General features: G+C 43.0%; 1 protein-coding gene across 5 annotated transcripts in view; it reads right to left on the minus strand.

Moving 5' to 3' along the window:
- Positions 1–14,147, minus strand: part of CNKSR2 (connector enhancer of kinase suppressor of Ras 2) — a 1,692,689-nt gene that overhangs the window by 1,143,407 nt on the left and 535,135 nt on the right. The gene's annotated exons all lie outside the window — the stretch shown is intronic.

Raw genomic sequence — 14,147 nt, forward strand, 5'->3', positions numbered from 1 at the left:
TTCAAAAATCATGTTATAAGAGTATTTTGTAGTAAGCACCTCTGAATTCATTTAAATAAAAAGTGAAGTGAATGGATGCAGACATTCAGTATCACAAACAAGACTCACTGGAAATGGCCTGAGAGGGCAGCAGAGCACTAAGAATTTTCATTAGAAAACCTCAGTACACAATTATTCCTAAGCTGGCCTGGTTGGGAGCAATCTAGAGACCTTAATGCCAGTTTCCTTTTTTACAATATTATTTGTATGTGAAGTTTTTATATAACTTTATTAAAAACAAGCTTCTGGGGCAGGCAATAGCTTTAGCCTCAACTTAATCTTCAACCTCTTATTTTCAGTTTAATCCTGTGACTTTGTTGAGACTAACTGGGCACTCTGCTGTGAATAAGTATGACACCTTAACTGGTAAATGGAGTTAAGACTGAATCAATCAAACTTTTAGCTTGGCAACAACTTCCCCACTAAATTAAATGAATAAAAGAGCAGTAGAAGATAATGCAATAAAGTTTAAAGCTACAATTATTATGTATTTAATTTATGCAATACTAGACCACATTTTTACACTACAACCAATCTTTACATAACGCAATAGGTTTATTACAGTGACAGGATGCAAACGTACAGAAAATATGAATGTTAACAAGTGAATTTTCTGGCCAGGACTGCATTGAAGTGTTTGAAAATATTTCCAAACAAGCATCAGTCCTGAAGACCAAGCTGCAAAGCACCATATCTATTACAATAAGGTTCAAATGAAATTCAGAAAGATCCCCGAGATCACCTCATCAGCCACATAGAAAAAGTACTGATCATTAGCTGGAAAGAGATCAGAGATCTTCAATTCTCATCTCATCCATTCTCATTTAGTAAAAAATTGAATTAACATAACTAGAGTCAGTAAGATTTTTATTTATTTCCACCTATTCATAATTCATCTTGATAAGTCAATTGTATGACACTATATATATATATATATATATATATATATATATATATATATATATATATATATTCACTGAAAAAACCATAGGTTTCAGGCCCGTTATAGTTAGGAATTAGCATTTAAAAAACTTTAGAAATTCACTGAAAAAACCATAGGTTTCAGGGGCGTTATAGTTAGCTGGACTTTTCACTCGTACAAATTCATTGAAATACCCCCGTTATAGTTAGTTCAGCTAACTATAACTCGCGCACCCGCAATGCACTGCTGATGACGTCACATATTACATCACTCATGACATGGTCAGTGACATCACTCATGACATCTCAAATGACATCACTGAGGACATCATCCAGTGAATGTGTGTTTTTCTGAAAATTACATATGTTTTATATATGTATATCTCAAGGTCGATGGAAGAATAAATGGGTATATAAGTGTCTAAATGGATGATTTGTTTTTGAAAAATTGATTGTATAACTGACTGATTAAGTGTATCTTAGTGAATACATGGCTTAGTGAGTAATCTTTAAATGTGTAAATATCTGTATCAGTCTCTCACTTTGTGTATAAGTGGCTGCATGGGTTGGTGAGTAGCTACATGAGTGTCTATATAGGTTATTAGTTGGTTTTTTAGTATCAGTATGAGTGTCTGAGTGTCTGTATGGTTCGGTGGGGGGTATTACGTAGTGCATAGGTGCATGAATGAGTGACTCACTGCTTGTATGTGTTGAAGACAGCATGTGTGCAGGACTGTATGGGTGGATGAGTGTGTGCATGGGTGTGTTAGTGAGTGATAGACTGTCTCAATAGTGTCTTTATGAGTAACTACATATGTTTTAAACTAGTATATGTGACTATTGGTGTATATAAGTGAGTATATGTGAGAGTGAGAGATTGAAAGAGTTCCTGTATGAATAAATATGTGTTTCTATAAGTGATTGTTTAAAAGACTAAGTATGTGTAAGTTTCTGTAGAAGTAAGTGTGGTGTTGTGTGTATAACTGTATATGCAAGTAAATGGATGTTTGATTCTTTATTAGCAAGAGTGACTATGTGTGTGAGTAACTCTATGGATGAGTGGTGTTGTGTAACAGGATGAGTACATATGATGAGTGAGTACATGTATGAGTGACTGTATAGGACTGTTGGTGAATGAGTGGATGTGTATGTGGATCTTAGAATTACTGACTACATTGTAGTTTCTATTTTTGAATGTGTGTATCAAAGGTTATATTGGGGGAAGAGGAGGTCTGCCACTCTATCACAAGGATGATGTCATCAGTGATGTCATTAGTGATGTAATTTGAGATGTCATCAGTGATGTCATGAGTGATGTCACTGACCATGTCATGAGTGATGTAATATGTGACGTCATCAGCAGTGCATTGCGGGCGCGCGAGTTATAGTTAGCTGAACTAACTATAACGGGGGAATTTCAATGGTTTTGTACAAGTGAAAAGTCCAGCTAACTATAACGCCCCTGAAACCTATGGTTTTTTCAGTGAATTTCTAAGGTTTTTTAAATGCTAATTCCTAACCATAACGTGCCTGAAACCTATGGTTTTTTCAGTGAATTTCAAAGGTTTTTTAAATGCTAATTTCTTACTATGCCTACAGAGATAGGACATGTGAAGAAAGAAGAAAACACGCACAGAAAGAATAAAAAGAAATGCAGAAAGAAGCAACAGAAGTCCTCAAAGACGAAGAAAAGTGCAGGAAGAAGGATAACGTGCAGAAAGAACAAACAGAAGAGCAGAAAGAAGCCTTGTTTCAAAATCATCCTGTACCCTCAACTTTTTCAGACGGATACTGGTGGTAACTGAGTCTGACTAACCAGTCCTAGAGCCAGTGCTATGTTAAAAGACACTCAGAATACAGTGAAAACACCTACATACACTAGGGAACACTATGCGTTGGGGTCCCCCTGTGATCAGCATGACCTCCTCTGTAAGCCCCTAGTATATAATAGGGCAGGGGATTAAAACTACCTCTTAAAACGCGCCACAGGGCGTGTTTGCACACGTCACCTCAGGCCCCGTCCCCTCACTTCCCCACTGTGTAAACACGCCCTGTGGCCGTTTTAAGTTGGGAGATTAAGTCCCCTTGAATCCTGAGGGTCCCTAGGGTCCAACTAGACCACTAGGTACCTCCAGTAAGCGCCACAGAGCTGCGTTGCAGAAAGATGTAAAAAGGGGCACGGCCTAGACCACCTCTCTGCAACGCAGCGGAGTAGTGCTTACTGGAAGCACCTGGTGGGCTAGTTGGCCCCCAGGGTCCCTCAGGATTGAAGGGGAATTATTTCCCCAACTTAAAACGTGCCACAGGGCTTGTTTGCACACGTTAACTCAGGCCCCGTCCCCTCCCTTCACCACTGTGTAAACATGCCCTGTGGCCGTTTTTAGTTAGGAGGTTAAGTTCATTTGAATCCTGAGGGCCCCTAGGGTCCAACTAGCCCACTAGGTACCTCCAGTATATGCCACAGAGCTGCGTTGCAGAGAGGTGTAAAAAGTGGCACGGCCTGGACCACCTCTCTGCAACGCAGCTCAGTGGCGCTTACTGGAAGCACCTGGTGGGCTAGTTAGCCCCAAGGGCCCTCAGGATTGAAGGGGAATTATTTCCCCAACTTAAAACACGCCACAGGGCGTGTTTGCACACGTTAACTCAGGACCCGTCCCCTCCCTTCACCACTGTGTAAACATGCCCTGTGGCCGTTTTTAGTTGGGAGATTAAGTTAATTTGAATCCTGAGGGTCCCTAGGGTCAACTAGCCCACTAGGTACCTCCAGTATACGCCACAGAGCTGCGTTGCAGAGAGGTGTAAAAAGTGGCACGGCCTGGACCACCTCTCTGCAACGCAGCTCAGTGGCGCTTACTGGAAGCACCTGGTGGGCTAGTTAGCCCCCAGGGGCCCTCAGGATTGAAGGGGAATTATTTCCCCAACTTAAAACGCGCCATAGGGCGTGTTTGCACACGTCACCTCAGGCCCCGTCCCATTCCTTCCCCACTGTGTAAACATGCCCTGTGGCCGTTTTTTAAGTTGGGAGATTAAGTCCCCTTGAATCCTGAGGATCCTTAGGGGCAAAATAGCCCACTAGGTACATCCAGTAAGCGCCATTGCAGAGAGGTGTAAAAAGGGGCACGGCCTGCACCACCTCTCTGCAACGCAGAGCAGTGGCACTTACTGGAAGCACTTGGTGGGCTAGTTGGCCCCCAGGGTCCCTCTGGATTGAAAGGGAATTATTTCCCCAACTTAAAACGCGCCACAGGGCGTGTTTGCACACGTCACCTCAGGCCCCGTCCCCTCCCTTCACCACTTTGTAAACGCGCCCTGTGGCCGTTCTAAGTTGAGAGATTAAGTCCCCTTGAATCCTAAGGGTCCCTAGGGTCAAACTAGCCCACTAGGTACCTCCAGTAAGTGCCACAGAGCTGCGTTGCATAGAGGTGTAAAAAGGGGCGTGGCCTCAGAACACCTGTCTGCAACACAGCTCCCTGGCGCACACTGGAGATACCTGTTGGGCTAGTTGGCCCTCAGGGACCCTCAGTATTGAAGGGGAATTAATTCCCCAACTTACAACTAGCCAGGGGGCGCGTTTGCAGAGTGCTGCAAGGAGGGGGCGTGGCCTCGAGAGCGATGCCGGTCTTTTATTTATTTTATTTTTTTAAGAAGGAGGGCTGTGTGCCCCCCCTTCTTTTTCTAATTTACTGGCCCTGGGGACCCCATCCCCCAGGGCCTGCAGCCTAATTTTTTTTGTTGAAAAAAATAAATTTGGCCATCCCAAGGCCTTAATCGGCCCTGGGGACCCCAACCCCCGGGTCATAGCCTTTTTTTTATTTAAATTCTTTAGGAGGGGGCTGCATTGCCTCCCTCCTCAGGCCACTTATGGCACCCCATCCCCCGGGGCCGGCCTTTATATTTTTAAAATAATAAAAAACATATATTTATAGAAACACCTAGGACATGCTGGACAAACCGTATGTACCTATCACCATGACGATTTGCGTGATATTCATTAAACGGCGACTATGCATAGAATGAATCCACATGGAATGTATTTACACCGCTAGTGAAGCTCTGACGTGTCTGACGCCCTACCGTGCCTAATCCCGGCGCCCCCGCCGGTGGGTACTCTCCAAGTAGGCACCCTTGTCGTTTATTTATACAAACATGGGTAGCTATTGACGGGCACATTTAATATACACGCACACCAAGCCATTCAAAGGGGATTCGACAAAAATTCGACCAAACTATGCAAGATACCCCCCTCACGGTTAATAAAAAACACATCCACCGCCGGATGTGTAATACTTTTTATTTTACTCTCTGGAAAGGAGACGAACCTCACTTGAGAGTCACAGTGTGCTCCTGGCTGAGCCCCATGCTGTGTTACACCCACCAGTGCCCGCCGAATGCCTCACACCTATGTGTTGTATTCCACTACCTAGTGCGTATGCTATGACACTCTCTAGCCCATGTGCACTGTAACACCACCCCGTGAATATGTCATGCCACACTTGCCTTCGCACGGGTTATATTGCCCCATCTAACGTGCCTTCCTCGATGTGTATGTTATAACGCTCAGCGCTAAGCCATACATATTACAATCTGGGATCCATATCTTTGTCACAGTGCATATGCAACGTTACACTCCCCAGCACATATTTTATATTACAACTTTAGAGACTAGTTATGTTACACAACACTGCCCTGTGCATATTACACACCAAGGCGCATATCGCATAGCACGCGCTAGTGCCTGTACTATCTCGCGCTCTCCAATGAATCTGTCATTGCGCACAATGTATTGCATATTATATTTCACTCCCCGGTTCATCTTATATCACACTTTTTGGTGCATAGTTTATACCATATACTACATCTAGTTTTCATTTTCAATCGTGCTCTCAGGACTATGTTCTATATAACACTGTGTCCACCTACCCTTTTCACGGGCATTACATTTTGCGATGGGGGTGGAGGGTCAGGGGGTGTTTCTGCCAAGTGAGCCCGGAGTCACAGTCACAAACGTCCTCTTCTTCCTGAATAAAAGTGAGATTATGCTGCATACTTGTTGACACACATTTTAAAAACAATAAAGTTCCTAATACCCACCTTCTCTGAACAGTTAGCTTGCTGCCCCATCCACCTCCTCCCTATCCTCTTTTGTCTGAATCCATGGACTAGCCTCCTCCCTCCTGCCATACATGGTCTGATGTGCTGCCACTGCCCTCCATTTAGCATGATGTACCAGTCCACTCCTCCTGCCCTCCATTGCCCAATTCCATGGCCCATCTTTGACCTCCTGCTTAGCCTCTGTGCTTAGCTTGCTGCCCCTATTCTCCTTCCCCCTGCCCTCCGATGTCTTTGTGCATGCCCCTGCTCCATCCTTTTTGCCCACCATGTTCCATGGACCTGCCACTCCTATCTACTCTGAGTGTTCTGTTGAGCTGCCACTCCCCTCCCACCTGCCTAGCATTGTCAGATGACTGTAACCTGTCCCTGCCACCTCCACCCTGCCTGTCCACATGCCATGCCCCTATCCCCTTACTCCTGTCCTCCATGGTCCATTTTACTGCCACACCCTTCTGCCCTCCCTGATCTGTTGTGATGTAACTGCTCCTCCTGCCTGCCCCACGCGGTCTGTTGTGAGGCCCCTTCCCCTGAACTCTCTTGTCTGTGCCCAGGTCCTGACCCTCCCTTCTATCCTCCATGGTCCTTTGTGCATGCCCCGGCACCCTCCTTCTTGCCCATCATAGCCATTGTGCTGCCACTAACCCTCCCGCTTGCCATGCATTGTCTTCTGTGCTGCCATGGCCCCTCCCACCTCCCCTGTGTGGTCAGCTAGCTTCCCCTGACCCCCTCCCACCTTCCCTCCATGGTCTGTGTGTATGCCACCATAGTCTCATTGTTGCGCTCCATGGTGTGTCTTGTTTCTAGTGCCCATCCTGCCTGACCTCCATGGTCATCTTGCTGCTCCTGCCCTGCCACCTTGCCCCCAGCCCTCTGTTTCCATGTGCAGACCCCCTATTCCCTCCCTCCTGGCTTGTCTGTTCCATTGTAATGCCCCTGATCTGTCTCTCCTGCTCTTTATGGTCTGTTATGCTGCAGCTTTCTCTCCTGTCTGTCCATTATGGTCAGCTAGCTACCATTGCCTCTTTCCCATCTGTTCTCTGTTGTCCATGTGCATGGTCCTGTCCCCTCCCTATTGCTTTCTATGGATTGCTGTGCTGCACTCCCGTCCCGCATGCGCTGTGTGGTGTATTGTGCTGCTGCAAACCCTGATGCCTGCCCTGTAGGGTCAGTTTGGTGCACCTCTCCATGTCCCTCCTGTCCTCTGTTATCCGAGTCCATGTCCCTACCCCAATTCCTCCTGCCTACCATGATTCAATGTACCATACTTGCGAACATTTTGAACTTGGTAAGAGGGAGATTTGGAAAAAAAACTGGGGTATTGATTTTCCCCTTTGAGTTACATTGAAAAAGAGGAGATTGTAGACAGGAGACAGATCACATAAAGCCCATTTGAGCTTAAAAACATTGGACGTTTCCTGGCTGAAACGGGTCTGTTGGCATGTATGGTTGTACTACCACTGCCTCTTCCTTCTGCCCACAATGGCCTATTATATTGCCACAGCCTCTCTTGCCAGTCCTGTATTGTTGGTTTGTTGCCCCTGCCCCCCTTTCCACTGCCCTCCATAGTCTGTTGTGCTGTCACTGCCCTTCCTGCCTGCCCAGTGTGGTCAAATTGTTGCCTCTGCACTCTCCTACCTGCCTTCAATTTTCACAGTCCGTGCCCCTGGCCTCTGCCTCTCAACAGTATACCAATAAACAACTAGATTACTAACATTATATATTTATTTCAAAAGTATGGAACGCCTGACGTCATCTTGATGTAATCAAAACTGTAATACCTAGAGTATTTCCTTTAGAAATTACATATATGAGAGGGTCTTATTTGCATCAAAATTATGGTTAGTGCTCTAAAAAACTAAAATGAGGACATATTTTCTGAGTTTTCGAATAGCGACAAAGAACTTTTAAATTATTTGTAATCATTATGTTTTTTTATCCAGTTGTCAACTTGATTAAATGTTGCACCTTGGCGAGAGGATGTGGTGTTACTTCCAGAGCTGCAGACTTTGCAACTGGGGAACCAGGTTGGAGTTTCTGCTTCAGCTCAACATTCTGTGATTGTGGTCAAATCACTTAATCTCCCCATGTCTACAACCAAAATGAATTTGATCTTGTGTGATGTAACCAATGCTCATGTAAAGCATTCCAATACCTGACAAGTCTGCACTATATAAAACTGCAAATACACAAAAAATAAGTGTTTTGCACACTTCTGTCATTGGACTACATGTGGGCTACATCTGGGTGATATTTGTGCTGCATTTGGGCTCTTTTGTCTCTGGTGGCCATCTTGGGAGATTTATTTGTTATGACGTTTCCTAATTTCCTCATTTACTGCAGTCTCCTCAGTAGGAAATGCTTTCAGTTTTTTACTTTGATTCCATCAAGAAGGTATTCAGATATGTCACACATTTGCCATAAATTCTGAATGTTAGCACTCTAGTTGCTCATTAGATCACTGTAGAAAAGCTACTGCTCACCACGGAAGTCTGCTGCTGGTATTAAAAGTGCATGTTTCAGTCTGCATATCAGAAGTTTTTTAATGAAATAGAAGAGGATTTGAGAAGTCACTCAAAATGTGCCCTAATTTTTCTTTCTTCAGCACTAATCATAATTTCTATGGCAAAATGAACCCCCTCATTGTGTTCCTTTTTAAATTAAATGTTTTAAGTGTTACCAGTTTATTCCAATCAAGATGGCTTCAGGTGTGCCATACTTTTGTCATAAGTAAGACAGTAAGCGCTCTAGTTGTTCTTAAGAACACTCTGGGACATTCTGTCATTAGGCTATACTTGGGCTACATTTGGGTGATATTTGGGCTACATTTGGGCTCTTTTGTCTCTGGTGGCCATCTTGGGAGATTTATTTGTTATGAAGTTTCCTAATTTCCTCATTTACTGCAGTCTCCTCAGTAGGAAATACTTTCAGATTTTTACTTGGTTCCATCAAGAAGGCATTCAGATGTGTCACACATTTGCCATAAATTCTGAATGTTAGCACTCTAGTTGCTCATTAGATCACTGTAGTAAAGCTACTGCTCACCAGGGAAGTCTGCTGCTGGTATTCAAAGTGCATGTTTCAGTCTGCATGTCAGAATTTATTTATGACATAGAAGAGGATTTGAGAAGTCAAAGTGTGCCCTAATTTTTCTTTCTGCAGCACTAATCATAATTTCTATGGCAAAATGAATCCCCTCATGGTGTTCCTTTGTAAATTAAATGTTTTAAGTGTTACCACTTTATTTCATTCAAGATGGCTTCAGGTGTGCCATACTTTTGTCATAAGTAAGACTGTTAGCGCTCTAGTTGTTCGTTAGAACACTCTGGGACATTCTGTCATTGGGCTATACTTGGGCTACATCTGGGTGATATTTGGGCTACATTTGGGCTCTTTTGTCTCTGGTGGCCATTTTGGGAGACTTATTTGTTATGATGTTTCCTAATTTCCTCATTTACTACAGTCTCCTCAGTAGGAAATACTTTCAGTTTTTTACTTTGATTCCATCAAGAAGGCATTCAGATGTGTCACAAATTTGCCATAAATTCAGAATGTTAGCACTCTAGTTGCTTATTAGATCACTGTAGTAAAGCTACTGCTCACCAGGGAAGTCTGCTGCTGGTATTGAAAGTGCATGTTTCAGTCTGCATGTCAGAATTTTTTAATGAAATAGAAGAGGATTTGAGAAGTCACTCAAAATGTGCCCTAATTTTTCTTTCTGCAGCACTAATCATACTTTCGATGGCAAAATGAACCCCCTCATTTTGTTCCTTTTTAAATTAAATGTTTTAAGAATTACCACTTTATTCCAACCAAGATGGCTTCAGGTGTGCCATACGTTTGTCATAAGTAGGACTGTTAGCGCTCTAGTTGTTCTTTAGAACACTCTGGGAAGCTGCAGTAGAACACAAAGGAATCAACTGACCCTCTCTGCCCTTGTTGGATGTACATGTTTTACTGAGAATGCCAGACTTCATTCTCACATGACTGAGAAAGATAATGTGAATTTACAGAAAATATGCTCTCAGTTAGCTTATAGATCACCTTCCAAACCTCTGTGGGAAAAGCATGAGAAAATAGTTTTCTCTCAAACATGATTCATGATATCACAGCAGAAGGCTTTTTCACATGGTAAAATCACCTTAGAACACACCACAATTCCTAAAATGAGTATGGTACCATCAACAAATGATTTATAATGTAACTAAAGTCTTAAAACCTTCTATTAACTGCAATGCTTTTTAATGAGGTGCTATCATGTATATTGGTCCCAAGATGGCTGCCAACACTTCTTGGATGAAGTGCTGACAGCCAATCAGATCTCACGATGAGATGTGTGGTTAGGCTCCGCCCAGATATATATGTGATTTTACTTTTCATTTTCTCAGGAACTACTGAATGGATTTACACCATTTAAGCAAAAGGCACATGCCTGACCTGAGGACTACCTCTTTGCCAAATTTCAAGTAATTCTGTTCAGCCGTTCGGGCTGTACCTTCGACTAAAGGCCCTACGGGAAAATGCATGGGGAAAACGCGTTTTGGGACCCCCCTTTTTTCTCAGCCCCCGCTTGATGAATCACCACGAGACTTTCAGGGTAGGAGCTGAGCGGAGCACCCCATTGGTTTTGAATATTTCACGAAGATAAGTCAACCGGCGCCAAAGTTATTCAAAATAGAATTTTCAGATTTCCTATGGGAACTCGGTCCTAACTATAACTATCTACTGGCGACCACCAGTAGATAATATATATATAGTGTAATCATTTTCAGTCCGCTAAGCATGTTGTTAAATGTTGATTTAATTAGAGCTGGAGTCCAGACATTATTGTTAACATCTAGCTTTGTTCATTTATTTTTTGGGCGAGTTCCCCTGCTCAGGGAATAGTTGTGCATAAAACTGGGAGATAATATGAAATTTAAGTTCTGATGAATGAATTGTGTCAAAACTCTAGTGCATAAATTGTGTTCAGTATTCCTTGACATTTCTTAATCTGTAAATATTACAAAACTAAGATCTGATGATTTGCATCTGATCTAAATGTATGGAATTGTTTAAATATTCTTTGCGCATGAAACATTTTTCAAATATGACAAAATATATAGTCAACGAAATGGATCTGGCCGAATTTCATAATAATTATTGTTACCCTCACATTGGGTAAAATATGGTATATTTTGGAACATGAAAATATTTTGGTGTATCATACCAAAAATGAGCAGTGTACTGAAAATTTATAAGTTAACGTTAATTTTAAGATTGTTGTAGCTTGTTAAAAATAAGATTTGTGATGTAGCATACATAGTGAAAATACTGATACAAATTGAATGGCTTTATAGGACCATTCAAAACTGTGTACTATTTGTACATACCATGCAGATGGGCAGCCAAGCATAGTTCAAAATATCAAGCACCATTAGCCCATCCTCTTTTAGACTGTAAAAAAGGTTCTTCCTTCAGATTTATACAATTTTGTTAAACAATATAAAATGGTGTACTAGTCAATATCTGAGATGAGTCCAAATGTATACTATGTATCGATTATACCACATACCAGAAGACGTTTTGTAATAGAAATTCCGATCAGTGTCAGACATGTCAGGTTACTTTGTGTTCTTGGACTCATATATATTGACATTGCACTACATTTGTCTCAATGATTTTTTTTAATTAGTAAAACTGTAGCAGTGGAAATAACTATAGACATTTATGCAGTCTGCTAGGGTGTTCTTCTTTGTTTCTTTCAGGAGGCGGTGGTACTGGCTGAGTGCTGTCTTGAAGGTAGTGTGGTCTCCTGTCTCTTTTGCTTGTGCACCGCTTGGATAGTCATGGGCGATCAAAGCCCACTTAGAATGTTGTGCTCTAACTGCATGTCTGCTGATTGTTAAAAACTAGAGGATTACCTAGCCACCCTCCCTGAATACTTGGTAGGAGAAACTGAAATGGGGGAGGATGATCTGTAAGTGAAAGTGCCATTTTAAAAAGTCCTATAGGCATTTGAGGACAATTCAAAACTCAATTACCTCTTATGCACGGAAAGTTGTTAATGGAGTTTGATGAACAGTGCTTTATAAGAAATACATTTGCATATATTTGTTTTGTAATATATAAGAAATATAAGTACAATGCATTTATGTATATTTTTCTACTTTTCTAATAATAAAAATAAAACATTCTGTGTATGATTTAATTTTAATGAAACAGCTGGCCTAAAATCACACATACCAAGAGGTGCTGAAATGTATATAAATGTTTTAAATTGAAAACCATCCTTCTATAATTAAGAATATCAATTAAGAAAATTGAACATTTTGGATTGTTGTCCAGACGTTCACTCCTAAAAAATATAATGGCTGCTAGAGTGGGTACAACAACCAGTCCATCATCTGTATATAATTTCATTTTTTTTAGAGAAAGTATGAAAGCGGTGTCGTCAACATAGACATGACTCCAGGCAAACTGATGGAGTTAGCCGGGGGGGCGTCATGTACCTGTTGAAGAGTGTGGGGCTGAGGGAAAAACTTGGAGGGGATGCCGTAGATGATCTTGTTGGGTTCAGAGGTGAACAGTGGGTGACTCATTCTCTGGGTGCTTCCGGTGAGCAATGCAGCGATTCATTTGAGGTCGTCTCCCAGGATTCTGATGCGGAGGAGTCTGTTGGTCAAAATGTGATGGGAGACAGTGTTGAAGATGGCTGACAGGTCCAGGAGGATCAGGGCTGCCATTTCACCATGGTTCAGGAGGGCCCTGATGTCATCGGTGGCTGTGGGCAGGGTTATCTTGGTGCTGTGATTGGCTTGGAATCTGGATTAGGAAGGGGTCTAGAAGGTTATTGTGTTCCAGGTATTTGGTGAGTTGCTCATTGATTGCCTTCTCAAGAACCTTTGCTGGTAAGGGGAGCAGGGAGTTGGGATGGTACTTCTTTGCTTCTGCTGGGATGGAGGATGATTTCTTCAGGAGGGGACTCACTTGTGTGTGTTGCCAGTCCTTATGGAAGGAGGCGAGGTGATAGAGGTGTTCAGGACTTACTTGAGCCCATCACCAATCGTCTTGTTCCCAGGATTAAAGACATGGTGGGGACATTGGTCCGTGGGTGCTCCCAAGTGCATGGAGTTCATGATGGAGATTTTGGCTTGAGTTGTGAGAGGGTCCAATGGGTAAGCAGGTGCTCGAGTTTATGTTCATGGGTGTGAGTAGACTGAAGTTGTCAGTGGCTGTGGGTTGTTGTTTCAAGTTCTTGTAGATGACTGAGATCTTGTTGTGTAAAAAGTCTGTCAGGGTGTCACACAGTTCAAGGGAGGGGTGATGTCATCCTGATGACTGCGGGGTTGGAGAACTCTTTCACAATGGCGAAGAGCTCCATCCTGTGGTTTGTGCTGGCTTCTATGCAGTCTGCTAGGGTGTTCTTCTTTGTTTCTTTCAAGAGGCAGTAGTACTGGCTGAGTGTTGCTTTGACTGTGATGTGGTCTCCTGTCTCTTTGCTTGAGTGTTGTCTTAAAGGTGGTGTGGTCTCCTGTCTCTGCTTGTGCACCACTTCCCTTATAGTAGCTGGCAGTTGCGTTTGGTGGATTTCTGCTCTGCGATGAACCAGCTGGGTCTTCTGGCAGGTCCTTTTGATTTGGCTGGTTTGGTGGGGCGATTATGTTGTCGGATTCAGTGATCCACTTGGAGAAGTTCTTCGTAGCATGTTCTGAGTTGGATGATGTGACTGGGAGATGGGAGTGGAGAGCATTGTTCCACTGGTCTTCTGATATCTTTTTCCAGTTTCTGTGCGAGGAGCTGGGCGCACAGTACCAGTGTTGGGAGGTCCTGAGAGGGTGAAGAGGCTCCTATAGTGGTTGGTCCAGGTGAGCTGTGAGACTTAACATGGTTGCACTTGACTCTGTCACTGGATGTGAAAATGTGGTTTAGAGTATGTCCTGCGATATGGGTAGGATTAATGACAGGTTGTGTGAGGTCTATGTTGCTCATGCTTTCCAGGAGGTCAGTTGTGTTGGTGTCACAGGGGTCGTAGAGTTGCAAGTTAAGATCCCCTAGGAAGATGTAGTGCTTGGACTTGATGACGATGAGGGCGATGA

This window comes from Triturus cristatus, chromosome 8 (assembly GCF_964204655.1).
Source record: "Triturus cristatus chromosome 8, aTriCri1.1, whole genome shotgun sequence".
Lineage (NCBI taxonomy): Eukaryota > Metazoa > Chordata > Amphibia > Caudata > Salamandridae > Triturus > Triturus cristatus.